This window comes from Canis lupus, chromosome 12, assembly GCF_003254725.2.
Source record: "Canis lupus dingo isolate Sandy chromosome 12, ASM325472v2, whole genome shotgun sequence".
In the NCBI taxonomy this organism is placed as follows: domain Eukaryota; kingdom Metazoa; phylum Chordata; class Mammalia; order Carnivora; family Canidae; genus Canis; species Canis lupus.
The window spans coordinates 32655357-32668535 of record NC_064254.1 but is presented as its reverse complement, the minus strand read 5'-3'; the positions used below and the strand labels follow the sequence as shown (position 1 = coordinate 32668535).

General features: G+C 41.8%; 1 protein-coding gene across 2 annotated transcripts in view; it reads right to left on the bottom strand.

Moving 5' to 3' along the window:
• COL19A1 (collagen type XIX alpha 1 chain) overlaps nucleotides 1-9389 on the bottom strand; it is a 307907-nt gene extending 298518 nt beyond the window's left edge. For both annotated transcript variants that reach the window (XM_025444536.3, XM_025444537.3), the window contains exon 1: nucleotides 9006-9389. The gene's annotated coding sequence lies outside the window, so the exon portion shown is untranslated. The remainder of the gene's footprint in view (nucleotides 1-9005) is intronic.
• Between the last annotated feature and the right edge of the window lie 3790 nt (nucleotides 9390-13179).

Genomic DNA, 13179 nt, shown 5'->3' with positions numbered 1-13179 from the left:
CAGGACTTTATTTATTTATTTTTTTTTCCAAACTCAGGACTTTAGTGCATGCTCTTTCCTCAACCTGGATCACACTGGGTCCTATTTATCCTACATCTCTCAATGTAAATGTTACTGTGTGGAAGAGCCCTTATTCCTCACCTCATGATTCTCCAGCTCACACTATTTTGTCTGTGTACATGTTTATTTCCTCCTGTCAACTCTATGCTCCTTGAAGGCAGAGATTATGTCTGTCTTGTCCATCATCTTATCCTGGGCACCTAACATAGTATCTGGAAAAGCAGGGGCTCAATAAATAGTCTTTGAATTTAAAAAGAGATTGTCAATTTCCAAATATTGAAATACAGTAAAATGTACTTATCTTTGAATCTGTTGTGAAAATTTAAACTTTTATAATTCTTAAGGCATTTCAAGATCTTATAATATTTCAAGAATCATTATCATGAACATTCTTTTCATATATTTTTCTTTCTTTTTAAGCCTTTTTATTTTAATTTGAATATAGTTAACAGTATAATATTAGTTTCAGGTATACATCTCTTTGCACATCGTAAAGCATGTTTACTAGTTGAAGTTTCTGTTGTTTTGATCCTAAGTGCAGATGTACTCTACCTCCCTAGGATCATTTTTCCCCCTACTATGAACATTTGAAAAAACTTGGTAAAGTTTCAAAATAAATCCTTGTATATATTCTAAAAATATACCTATTTCAGATCTTTAACCTCTGCTTCAGGTAGTTGCAGGGTTGGGAAAAACTTCTACTGGAGTCTTTTTGGACCTCTCCTCCAGATCCTTCTCACTGCTTCCAGAACCCACTGTTTACAGGCTGCTTCTTATTGTCCTGGACCCACCTCCAGGGCTCTCCAGGAATTCTCAATTCAAGACTGTCTATAAGCTCCTTCATCATCAAAACTTGCCAATTTTCTATTTTGTCTCCTCAGATTCCAGGGAGGTAACCATCAAAATAGTTTGATAAATTAATCCAAACCAACATTGTCAAAATTTAATGTGTTGTTCTTCCCAGGTAAGATTTCAATGTTAACACAGACCTTCAATGCTTTCCCAATGGAATGACCAATTAAGAACCTCAGAATAATATATGTGGATGCTGAGATAGCTGAAGGCTCTCAAGTCACTTTTTTTTCAAAACTGGTACAAAGATGGCTCATGATACATTTCAAGAAGGACATGGAGAATATTGGTTACACATGTTCTCATTTTCTGAGGCAGATTTATTTTATATGTGGTATTTATTGAGAGGCAATCATCTCTGTCCCTAACACTAGCAGGGTATAGGGCAAGAGATCCATATATCATATGTCTAAATACATGAATGTTGTATCTTTTTATCTTGACAAGTATACCTTCACAAAGACCTGAAAGCCCACGTCAAGTTCAGAATTGAACACAGCAGGCTGCAAAGGATAAACTAGCCTCTGGGTCGGACTAAAGCTCTTTTCTCATTTTTTCCCATTCCTTCCTTGGTCTGCACCATGCAGGGCCTCACCCAACATGTATGAGACCATACCAGTAAATCTAAACTGTCTATAATAGCTGTAAGCAGTTACTCCTTGAAACTCACTGGGGCCTAGGAGTGTTCCTATCAGTAACTTGGTCTGTCCCTGAGGAGATGAACACTAGGAAGAGATCTACCAGTCCTGTAAGAGGACTAATAGTCCTTTGGTCAGGGAATTTCAGGACCTTGGGTGCCTAGAGCCTCATCTAACAGCTTGGGCTTTGGGTGAATAGGTCCCCTTAATACTGTGGACTCCTACTCTGAGAGCAAGACCACATCCAGAGCAAGGCCATAAAAAGGCCTTCCAAAATGTAAGGCCCAGAACAGGGACCTTGTTGCCTGGGCCTAAGAGTGGTACAGAGAACAGTATCAGGTCCTCATTCTACAGATATGAGACATCAAAGCTCATACAGAAGATCCCAGAGCCTGAGATCCAAGTCAAGTTCTTCTAGACTAAGAAGTCAGTGCTGTTATACCATCAGGATGTGGGATAGACCTATCACATCCCTATATACTACCTTTAAATCTTCAGCTATTCTTTATAAAGTTGCTAGCCAGACCCAGCAGTTCTTTCCCAGCCCTACAAAGTACCAAAGTCATAATTATGAGCATGCCCAGTACTGGCAGTCTTGAGCAGACAATAGCACAGGAGCCTATGAACCCTCTAAAATCATCCAGATAGCTCTGTAACTCATTTCTCATTGTCATGACAACAAAAAGATAAAGGCATGACAACAAAAAGATAAAGGCTGCCTGAAGGTCTGCCTATGACCTCTACTACCTCCGACCCATTATTCTCACCAACCTTGGTTAACTGGAATAGTTTTGGATATTGGTTGGGGTAAGGTAATTAAAAAAAAGAAAGTCACTATCCCTTAAATCTCCATTATTCAGCTCTTGAAAATCTATGAGTTAACTACCAAAATATTTTAATTATGACATGGATTTTCAAAAATTCCATATTAATTTAGATTTGCATACCGAGAACACAAAAGGGACAGAAAGGAACAGTGGAAAACTTTAATTTTTCATTCCATTCATGGAATTTTTCATTCCATCCAGGTCCTATGGGCCATGGGGGAGACAGTAGTCATTGGGGATAAAGCAGGGCGCCAAGTAGAGGAAGTCCTTAGTGTCACTCGGGTCAGGGAGACCAAAAATAAATACATATACTATCTTTGTGAGATAGACACTAGGAAGTAAAGGAAAGGAGAGTAAGTAGAATGATGAAACAGCAAGCTTGCTAGATAAGATGGTCAGGGACTTCTTAGCACAAGGTTTTTAGTAAACCCCACCAAATCTGCCTACAGACTGAATTGTTTTACTGTTATGCCATCTTACATTTTATAATACTCACTCTTCATCTTTGAAATTGAGGTAAAGGATCAGAATATTAGAATAAAGAGAGAAACAGAAAATAACATGGGAAAGGCAAATGAAAGGGGCAAACAGGAAAAAATAGAGAAAGAGTCCTAATTCACTTTATGCAGGCTGTTAAATGAGCAACATCACATTTTAACTTTCCAAAAAATAAGTTTGATTTGTTAAATGAAAGAACCCACATTTTCAGAGCATTCATCACAAAGAGAAATGCTGTGTGACTGGATAGGGGGTCAATTCCTAAATCAAACCTCTTGACTATCTTCCAATATGCCTGTACATAATTCCAAGAAAATCTGACCATAGTGTTATGAAGTCACACATCTTGTAAATAAGCAAAAACAACAGGTGTTACACATCTGTTCTTTTACCAATCTTTAGAATCTATCTTTAGTGAAGCTACAGCAGAGTCTGTAAACTATTGGAGAAAACCAGCTGAAAAGCCATGCCTCCAGAGTTAAATTCCGAGCTGATAATAGGATAAAAGTTTCAAGAGCTTAGGACTAGATCTAGCATTATTTCATAATTTTATCATAGACTACAGTAATGAAATTGGAGTTAATTTGCAGAAATCTGTTGCAGCTTAGGCAAGGTTCCCGCCCTCATTATAATCTATAGAAAACTCCTGACCTTTATATTTTAATTACAGGATTCTTATTTAACTTAAGAACCCATTAGAAATTTCAAAATCCTCTTCAATTCATTCTTTACCTCTCCTATATCAAACCTCTATCAAGTCTATAAAATATACTTTAAAAAATTTCCTTTGAAACCATACCAACTTCTTCATCCTTACAAAACTGATTTACTTTACCTCCTTACCATTTCTAATCTGTAAAAGTGCAGCAGACTCCTAACTACATTCCTCTTCTTCAGTCTCGTTCCCCTTGTTTCTATCTCCCTACTGCTCAAGAATTCTATAACAGGGATCTAATCACTTTAGTGTTCTGCTTTATTAAAGTCTCCTGGTACTTTTTCATTGGCCATTTCTAAGGGAAGCTCTCAAGGCTTTTCAGAGTATGGTCTTGGACTCATCTGACCAGTCTCATTGCCTGCTACCTCCTTCCTTTTTTTTTTTTTTTAAGATTTTATTTATTTATTCATGAGAGACACAGAGGGGGTGAGGTGGGGGGAGACATAGGCAGAGGGAGAAGCAGGTTCCATGCAGGGAGTCTGATGTGGGACTCAATCCCAGGATTCCGGGATCATGCCCTGAGCCGAAAGCAGACACCCAACCACTGAGCCACCCAGGCGTCCCCTGCTACCTCCTTCCATACAAACTTTACTCCATCAAACTCTTCACAATTCCTCGCATGTGCAAGGCTTCTGCACATGCAGTTTTGGCCACTGGGATATCCTTCCAATTCTCTTTCCAACTGCTAATCATTTACTCTGCCTTCCACATGCAATTCAAATGCCGTGTCCTCTATGAAGACTGCAGGAATGATCACTGGGTTCATTTACTCACTGCCTTAACAATCCAACAGAGCTCAGTATCCACCTCTACTTCAGTGCAGTCTACACTGCATTTTAATAACCTATGTGCATTCTGTCTCTTCTTTACACTGAACATCTTATAGAAGAAAGTATCTTTTTACTTGTGTTTTTTCAAACATTAAATAATTAACTACTGGCATTTAGTAGGTACTCACTTGATCAATTTGTAGGATGAATATAGTCTAAAGCAACACATTTCCAAAATGGAGGTTCAAGCTTTTAAGTAGTATATCCAGGTATGGATTTAAAATTTATAGAAGATATAGGTGGAGAATTATTATTAAAAGAAGACTCAGTGATCTAATTTCAGTTGTTTAATGAGATGCGCAAAAGATAATACTACTGAATTTTTCTTCCATCACAGAAAATATATTGCCTCGTTCTTAATGTTTATAATCCTCTAAACTGATCAACTTGATCACATTTTCTCAAACTTCCATATTATTGGGACACCTTGGGTGGCTCAGCAGTTGAGCGTCTGCCTTTGGCTTAGGGCGTGATCCCGGAGTTCCAGATCAAGTCCCACATCGGGCTCCCTTCATGGAGCCTGTCTCTCCTCCCTCTGCCTGTGTCTCTGCCTCTCTCTCTCTCTCTCTCTCTCTCTGTCTCTCATGAATAAATAAATAAAATCTTTTTTAAAGGGATCCCTGGGTGGCACAGCGGTTTGGCGCCTGCCTTTGGCCCAGGGTGCGATCCTGGAGACCCGGGATTGAGTCCCACGTAGGGCTCCCGGTGCACGGAGCCTACTTGTGTCTCTGCCTCTCTCTGTGTGTGTGTGACTATCATTAAAAAAAAAAAAAAAAATCCTTTTTAAAAAAACTTCTAGGTTATTTGTCTTGTCACTTCAAAACTAGTGCTTACTTCCCAGAGGGTCTCCAACCTCAGGTTCCTTTTGAGTGTGCTTAACTGATTCTCTTCATCCTCCACAACTTGTTTGTTTTATTGATTCACTTTTCTGACCTACTGTGGTCTCCATCAACTTTTTTGGAACCATTATCGACTTTTATCATTATGAGTGACCTACATTTTCTCAGGTTTCAATTCTATAGCTCCATTTCCACAGATATAGCTATCTCAGTGATCCAGTGCCACTTAAAATTTTGAATTAATATAGATGTATATTTTTCCCTTATGTATCAAGTTTTCCTACTTTTCATTTGACGCGCTCTACTAACTTTATGATCTAATAATCTTACAATCTCATGATTAACTCTGATTTCTCACAGAGAGGTGTCAAGACCCATTGGACTTCACAAATGTCATGGGATATCATGGGTAAGGTCTATTATTCTACTCTCACATTGGCCATCTATCAATTTCCAAACTCAATATGCAACTTCCTCACCTGATTATCTCATTAAAGGCCTACAAAATAACACCCCAAAGAGCCTCTTACCTCTTATATTCTCCTTTCCGATCTCTCCTTAGGCAAGTACTATCTGCTCTCATCTCGGGTTTCATCCCAGCTCGGATTCTCTGTCTTACCAGGCACATGATTGCTCACTCCCACCTCTAAGCCTGCACACATGCCATTCCTTCTGGTTGGAATGCCCCCTCTCTTGCTCTCTTCTGCCAAGCCATTTTATTGTCTGCCTCTTTAATTTTTTTTTAAGATTTTATTTATTTGAGAGAGAGAAGGGGAGAGCGCAAAGGGAGAGTGAGAGGGGAGAAGCAGACTACCTGCTGAGCCCTATGTGGGGCTGGATCCCAGGACCCTGAGATCATGACCTGAGCTGAAGGCCGATGCTTGAGCCACCGAGGTGCCCCTTTTCTCTGCCTCTTTAAGATATATGACCTTAATGCAGCCTGCCTTGTATAATCCAACTCCAATCCTATTCGTTCTATTTGTTTTTCCCAGCATCCTTTCCAGATTATATACTTGCATCTCTCTAGCCCTGCTAGTTTGTGTTCCTGCTAATTTTTCACTTTTCACTTGAATTTGTATTTATGATGTCAATTGGCCATAACTATGCTTTCTTTCTGTTTGTTTTAATTTAAATTAGCCAACATATAGCACATCATTAGTTTCATATGTAGACTTCAGTAATTCATCATTTGAGTGTAACACCCAGTGCATCACCCAATTACCCCATCCCCTCACCACCCAGTGCATCACCCAATTACCCCATCCCCTCACCAACTTCCCCTCCAGCAACCCTCAGTTTGTTTCCTATAGTTAATAGTCTCTCATGGTTTGTCTCCCTCTCTGATGACTTCCCATTCAGTTTTCCCTCCCTTCTTCTATGATTCTCTGTGCTGTTTCTTATATTCCACATGAGTGAAACCATACGACAGTGGCCTTTCCCTGATTGACTTATTCTGCTCAGCATAATACCCTCCAGTTTCATCCACGTCCATGTACAACTATGATTTCTATCTCTATAGCTTCTCTTGCCTCTGAAACCATACACTCTGTGTACCTACTGGGCACTTCTGCCTGCTAGGGGAAAAAAAAAAATGAACTACAATCTCAGCAGCAGAGATTAAACAGAAGGACCATAGAGTAAATGGAAATTTTCCATTTCTGGAGAATCTGTTTGAGATGGTTTCATTTGTTGGGTGACGATTTGGATACAGAGATAATGTCCTGTGATACTAATCACATTTGTTTTCCTTTCACCTTTTTGCTTTTTCCCTGACCTTTTTCATCAGGTTCAGGTGCACTCCCCTGGTGTATAACCACTTCTCTCTCCTTTCCCAGGAAACCCCACTTAGATTCCTCACCATTCTGAGAAATCAGACTGGACAAAGCCTCATGGAAGCACGTGCCAGTTACTACCTTCATTTTGTAACCCCCTAGGGAGAGGATGCACTGTTCTACCCCTGGGAATCCCCGTCCTCTTTTTCACCCTGAAGAGATATTCCCAAAGAACCCTGTCAACCTCCTCAGGAAGCGATTTTAGGTACACTTTCCACCATCTGAACACCAAACGCCCCAGCTCCTCCTTTGCAGGCACATGTCAAAAATCTCCACTTAGGAGTCCTGCGGCTCCTTCCCCACACATCTGCAAGGAGATGCTGAGAAACCAAACGTTTGGTACTTTCCTTTCTTTCTTTTTTCTTTTTTTTTTTTTCTTAATCTCTTAAAAGGACAGTACTGCTTGGTTTGGACTGATAACAAATGCCATTGCTCTTTCGCCTTTTGTTGGAGTGGGGGTAGGGAGAGACGCTGGAGGGGCTTATTTCCTCCCCTCCGTTAGCAAGCAGCTATGGATTCCTGCTGGGCACCCCGACCACCCCCACGCGCACCCCCACCCTGGTTTCTCCCCCGACTCCTCCTCAAAGCAGAAGGTGGGACCAAGCAGTCTGGGAATTGTGAATGCCAGGAGGCAGCACAAGTATCCTCCTTCCCCCTGCACTCCCCAACCTCGAGCTGGGGCTCAGGATCGCTGCCTGCTGCAATGCCTGGATGGTTCGATTAAAACTCTCCGCATTCCCAGGGTCCCGGGCGCCCTCTCCTCTGTTCTGGCCCCCGGCCCACTGCCCCCTGAGGCTGGCACGGAGCTGGGCACCCCGCACGCCTCCGCCTCCCCACCTCCCTGCGCCTCCGGCTCCCGCACCTGCCTGCCCACCGCGACCCCGCCGCCTCCCGCCCTCACCCTGCGCGGGGCAGGATTCGCGGACGCGCCGCCCGCTCCGAACGAGCCAGCGTGCCCGGCGGTGGCGGCGCGCTTGGTTCCGCGCCAGCAAACTTCCTCGGGACCCTGCAGTGCCCGGGCCGGCGGGGCTGCGCCGCCCCCTCCCCGCGGCCGCGGTGCGTCGGCGCCGGCGCGGGGGCGGCCGAGGCGGCCGGATCTCGCAGCCCGGGCGGCGGCGGCGCGGAGGCGGCGGAGGCGGGGGCCGCGTTCTCGGAGCGCCGGGACCGGGACGTTCGCGCGGCTGCGGCGGCGGGGACGGCGGCGGGGACGGCGGCGGGTCGGGCCGCGCTGCGCGTGCTGCAGGCTAGTTAAGGAGCAGCCGCCGCGGGCTGGGGGAGGCCGGAGTCCCGGGACCCCCGCCCGCGCGGCCCCGCGGAGCCGCCCTCGGGAGAAATACCCGCAGGTCGGAATAAGTAACCCCCGCACCTCGCGTCTTCCAGTTTATAGCCCTTGACTGTCTCCTCGCTTCCAGCGGGTAACATCTCTAGACGTAGCCCCCCTCCCCCCCCCAAAAAATGTTCTTATGGCATGCATCTATATGGAGTTTATTTGTTTTGTGCATTTAACCCCATGGATATTTTTTTCTTCTGTATTTGACGTCTGTTCTCCCCCGCATCAGCAGTGCTCCTAGCTCTCCTTGACAGGCACACGTAGCCAGAAAAGCCACTAGAACTAAAGTACGAGGCATAAAGCCTGCCTTATGCGAGCATCGGAACACGAACTACGTTCCAGGTAGCATACGAAAGTGGCCCCAGGGCGCCGAACGCTCCCGGTCGCGTCGCTCGGCCACCTACGGGAATGCGCAACCGCAGGTGTGCGTTATTTATCCGCCCCAACTGCGCGGCGCAGTTTTGCATTCTCTCGAAAGGCAGATGCACGCAAACGACCGGGACCCTGAGCCGATGACCCAGGCCCGGCGTGTGTGCGAGAGACGGAGCGAAAGGGCCGGCGCAGGGCAGAGCCGCGCAGCTTACCTTGGCCGCGGGGGTGAGCCCCTCAGAGGCGCCGCGGAGTCCGGCCCGCGCGGGCTGCCGCAGCGCCGAGGAGTGGCCCGAGGGAGCTCCCTGCGAGTGGGGAAGGGGGACGCATCTCTGCCCTTATTAGTCTCTCCCGGTGTGACCCTCCCACTCGACGAGCACGGAGGGACTCCGCGAGACGGGACTCCGCCAGCCCGGGCACAGGTTTTCCCTGATCACAACAACGTCGCCTTGGAGCTGGGAATAATGCCTTCTCAGGTTGACGCTTTATTAGCAGTTTCACAGGGAGGGCGACTGGTGGATGCAGGTGCTGGAGTTCCTCACTTTGATGATGAAGGGTCTTCACAGTCTCCTATGTGGTGTGCATTCACAGGTAGATTAGATGATTGAGCTGAAAAGGGATTATCATTTATGTTTCATTTTCCACTTTTATGTCAGGAGTTTATATATAAAGTTAATCGAGAGTCTTTCCGCCTTCTGACCATGTTCGTGTGTACAGGTTCAGTGTGGCACTGTTGGTCTCAGAGTCCATAAAAGTATTTTGTGATTTTAAATATTATGTCTTTCCATGGATTTGGTGCGACAAATGCCGGTTTTTGAACTCTTTGGGATCCCTTTCAACATGTGAAGGTAACATTTTTCCGCAGATCTTTCTGTAGGTATTTGTGTGTGTGTGTACACACACAGTGGGTATATATTTATATTTGAAGGCATAGATACATATTGTATGTGTGAGATATATATATATACACACACACACATATATATGTATAAATCCATCCACCTCCCCTACACACACACACACACACACACACACACATATATATATGTATAAATCCATCCACCCTCCCCTACACACACACACACACACACACATATATCTTTGGAAGAAAAATAAAACCATTATAGAACTCAGAAAAATGATCAGGCATTAGAAAATGGATAAATTGAAAAAAAAGAAAATGGATAAATTGGCTTAACATTCTTTAGTACTGCCATAGTTGGGGAAATATTATAAATTATGTTATTGATCCATAATGGTGAGAATCAGTAAGCTTAAAAGTTACCTTAAATCAGAGAAATATGTTTCATGTGTCAAGGCTCAAAGATTGGGTAATAAAATTAGGCCAGCGAAACCTAAAAATATTAAGAAAAATTTTAGGAGATAGCTCATTTCCACTTCAATGAAGTGAAACTATTAGAGTCAACTGGTGGTTTTTAAACCCTTTTCATCGTAATCAAAATGCCTACAGTTTTTGTCTTGCATCAAAACATGTTTATATGTCAGAATTTAAAACCTTATGATGTGTTTCCTTCTGTTTGATTTTCGTCACTAATTTTTGGTTGACTGTGGAAAGAGGCCAAGGAGGGAGGATATCACATGAATCATGCTGCTGAAATGGCCATTTGAAAAATATGTTTTCACAAACCTTCGTCAGACTTTTGGTGATCATTCTCCAATTTTTAAAAAGTGTTACCCCTATTTGAATCTTTCTTTTTTTTCCTTTCTAAGCAATTGTACTTTACCTTTCACTTGCTAGTGAATTGGAATAAGAGCATCCAGGCTTTATTTCTCTGATAGACCATTATGTTCACCTTATTTACATTTAATTGGTACTATTTAAAGTAAGGCTTTAAAATTACTTAAGAGAAAGCCTGAAATTTTGCCTCTAATTTGTGTTTTAATGCATCTTTATTTTAGTGTTATTTTTGCAAACATCTTAATTTCATAATCTTTAAAAATTTTTTTCAAAATAACCACTGTCATATTTTTTTTTCAACCTCAAATTGCTCCTTTCCCTACTCACAGCATTGAACTAAACAAGAGTTTGGAAGAAAGTGAGAAATGATTAAAAATAAAAATTATTATTATCTGTTGCTTATTCTGCACCAACAATCCTAGGTCAATAAATATTCCTCATTTTTCTTCCAAGAAAGCGTTCAAATTTGGACTGGTTTCATAATTACAAACAATGATATCCCTAAGTGTTGGCTCCTTAAACCAATTCTTTTCACTGAGTTTTAAAGTGACTTCAAATAGAAACAGCCCCTAACCGAGCAATTTTATATATCCAACCCAAATACAATTATAAACGATCAGTTTTTTCACTTGCTTCTGAAGCTACTGCTGGTGAACGCACATCTGAAAATAATAGGAGTTCTGACAGGACTTTGAATTCTGGCGAACAGCTTGCAGGGCTTCTAATGCCCAGTTTAGCTGCATGCATGTGTGACTTTAAAAAATAAGATTTCAAAAGCAAACCGCTTTCAATATTTACGTGCCGTGGAAGACACGTTCCCTATTTTTATGTCCTGTGAGGAATAAATTCCTTTTAGTACATTGAAAAACTCTTCATATTTGTAAAGCCCCACTTATATAATTTAAGCGTCATAAAAGGAACATTGCACCATATTTTGATAATTGCCCCATAATAAATATAATGTTTTTTTCTTTCCTGAGCCTCACTTCTCAATCTCCTGAGTTAATATGGCTATTTGTTTTTGTTTTTCTTTTTTCTGTACTTTTGTGCTCCCAGCCATGTTACTTTGCCTTTTCTCTTTTGTAATTCCTTTCACTTTTCTCCTCCTTCATAGTTTCCATTTTCCAAGAAGAAAGAATTTCAGCATTGCCCCCAGCTAACTTCTTAGTTACCAAACCATAAGAGTGTTCATTCTCTATTGAATTGACGGGGCACAGACATACATGACTCCCATACATATCCCATGGAAATACTTCAGTGCCTCAATAGGAGCTGAACAGACCGTACTGTTAACTGTAATTACCAAATCTGACTTGTCATCGCTAGCATGCACTTCCCATTCTTTTCTTTTGAGACCAGTACTACATATAATATTCTTCAGGGTAAACAGAAAGTAGGCATATCAGTTCTAATTTTTTAGTAATCATCATAAGTATGGACATTTAAAATTTTTAAAGGCTATTTTTACCTTTGTTTCTGGAAATAATTCTCCTCACAGAGAAAATGATATTGCACGGGAGGTTGTTATGTCTGCTCCCATTCCTGGAAGACATTCTAGCTCCTCACATTGACTCAGCTTAGAAATGAGAGGAAGAAGTGATCACAGATCTGACATTCACTTAGTTTATTAGACTTTACTTCCTAGGGATCAGTGACCCTGAAAGGAAATAGGGTAAAAGACAAATGCCTGACTGGGGAAAATGTTTATTAATACACATCCACCTCTCAAAAATAATGATTTTTAAAAATAGAGACAGATAAATATCCCAATAGAAAAATGGGCAAAACTGTGAAAAGGCCATTCACAAAGGAAATACAAATGGTCAATAAACGCATGAAAAAATACTCAAATTGATATTGAAAGAAATTAATTTCTAAAGGAATGATTCTTGTCCCCTACCCATTTCGCCAAGACTAAGATGAGTGGTATATTCAGGGTTAGCATAAATGAGGAGCATTCTCACACTCAGGAGCATAAAATAGTTGTCTTTCTGAAGGACAGATTTGCCATATTTATTAAAAGCTCTAAAAACTCCTCTAAAACCATGAACTGTGGTTATTTCTGAGTTATGATTATGGGAGATTTTGATTTCTTCCTTTTGCTTTTCTATGATAATATAAAGTTTCTACAATGAATATGTATTACGGTTGTAATAAAAATATAACAAACATAACCTAGTGTGGTATTTTTATATATCTCCAACAAATTAATAAAGTAATGGTGTTAAGAGAGCTGAGATATTTGCCTCTCAAGTGCTCTTTTCAATCATTTCCAGCAGGAATCTTCCAGGTAAAAGTGAGCCTGTGACATGAAACATTTAAACTTGTTCTAATGATTTCTCTGGGAAGCAGATATTAATTAAACTGTTCATTCAACACAGTTTTAAATACCTCTTCAGCTGAGCACTGTAGAGCAGGCAAAGAGGTTGCACATGGGCCCCACCTGGAGTTTAACATTTAGTAAGAAAGAGAAGACATGTATACGCATACACAATGGTAATATGAAATGAAAATACAAAGTGCAATAAAGTAGATATAAAATACTGAGAAAGTTCGAAGGTGGGGAGAAACTATTACTATGCAGAAGCATGAAGATCAGAAACTTCCGGTGAACAAAACTGTCTCTCTTGTTTTGTCAGTCTAAATCTACTTAAAAATCATCATAGAATCATAGTACTAGAAGGGGCACT